Raw genomic sequence first — 1,807 nt, 5'->3', positions numbered from 1 at the left:
TGGCCGGTGTCTTCGCGGAGGGTGTGGCTGCAGGACCTTCTGACCCGACGAGTGTGCGGCGCGCTGACTGTGGGGAGGCGACGGTTCCGTTTCCACGTTTTGCCGAAACAATTGTTCTTCATGGACTTTCTTTGTTTGGGTGGTGCAAAACCCGCACGATGCCGATTGGAGGCAACGGACTGCGTTCCACTGGCGGAGGTGAGGCCCGCCATCTCTCGGGGGACGGATTTCCCGAAGAAGAAAAAGAAGACGAAGAGAATTCGATGGCCGACGACAAGAACAAGTCTGCGCGTCATGCAGGACAGTAGGCCACGCGAGGGACTGAACGCACCACGTGAGGGTGGCTCTTTTCCCCCCGTTGGCCCAAACAACGGCATGAACTTTTCCCCTTTTTCCATTAATACAATTATTACATAAGTGACAAGCCAAATGCATTATAAATTTTCGACGCAGAAAACAAAGAGACAGTGATATCAAGGCGACTCGCCCAATCACGGCCTCCTCGGGATCGCCCAACCACCCCCAACACCATGCAGCTTATGAAACGTGCAACATTGTTGTTGTGTACCGTGTTATTACATTTTTTTTGTTTACGTGGGGTGTGCAACTAAATGCAGCTCTGTTGGCTAAAAGGAATATGTGACTGTCTCTCGCCATCAATCTTGGTGCGATCGGTCTGGTACGGTGCGTGAATCCCCAACTCGTGCGTATGGTTGCGGGTCTCCAGCGCGCTTTTATTTCAGGGCTTTTGCTGCTGTTTTACTGTTGGGTGGATGGGTCTCTCCGTCCACTGTTTCCACGGCGTCTCGGGCGAGGCGGGAATGGACGGCGAAAATTGCTGCGGAGCTCATGCGGGCGCCAGTTCTCCGTCAAAGGTCTATTCCTCTCGTACTTTTGCTCACTGGCCTTCACGCTTACCCGCAGAATGGGCGGAGCCGAGACGAGCAACTCCGCCCATTCTGCGCGCAGAAAAAGAATGGACGTGTTTCTCTATTAAGAAGACGATACCGCAAAATGAGGATAGAAAGGCGCCCGAATTGACCGTTGTTTTTTTTTTTTTTTGCGTTTTTGTGTTTTATTCATTTATCTATTTATTTTTTCTCTGTTTGTTGTGTCTACCCTTTGCTTTTGCTCAGGTTGTTCCCTGTACGGGGTCGCGCTGCGCCTGTTCTCTTTTGCCCATGCACCGTTACGGATGGGGGAGCGGTGCGGAAGGTGCTGGCCAGTGTGGGCCCGTGTGTTGGACTCACGAGGATCCCTTTTTTATTTTGCGTTGGGGACGCTGAGATGTTGCGTTCCTTTTTGCGTGCACAGTAATTACTTCTCGTATGCGTATGTGAATCTTTGCAGGCCGGGGTCCTTCCCCCCTTACAAGGCCGCAGGGATTGTTTCTTGCGTGTCGTTTTGCCCGACCCTCTCAAGAATTGTGATCATTCGACTGGGCGTTCCTGCGCCCCTAGAGCTCTCTTTTCACACCGTTGTTGTGCCTCTCCCTTCATTTTGTCTCTACCACGCGAAAATAGTGGACCCACACGCTCTCCCGCACGACGAGCAATATCATGGAATCCGAAGCAATGGGCATTCGAACGCGCTCTGCGACAAGGAACGCAGTCCGGTGGATGGTGCTGTTCCTCCTGCTGCAGTACCTGGGCAGCCATCCCTCCTTTACTGCTGCAGGGGAGGAGGAGAAACACGTGACCATTGTAATCACGAAGTATTTCCACCACGCCAATTCCATATTTAGTAGCAATTTTGGTGGCCGCGTTGATTAACTAACTCCCAGGTCTCTTGTTTTAATGGTGGAAGC

The 1,807-nt window shown here is 52.0% G+C and overlaps 2 annotated features.

The window, feature by feature from the left end:
• Positions 1-1,807: a sequence feature (heterozygous, non-Esmeraldo-like haplotype).
• Positions 1,045-1,133: a sequence feature (A-rich).

This window comes from Trypanosoma cruzi, genomic scaffold (genome assembly GCF_000209065.1).
Source record: "Trypanosoma cruzi strain CL Brener 1047053517033 genomic scaffold, whole genome shotgun sequence".
Lineage (NCBI taxonomy): Eukaryota > Euglenozoa > Kinetoplastea > Trypanosomatida > Trypanosomatidae > Trypanosoma > Trypanosoma cruzi.
The sequence above is the reverse complement of the archived record's forward strand: the minus strand, read 5'-3'. Positions and strand labels throughout refer to the sequence as shown.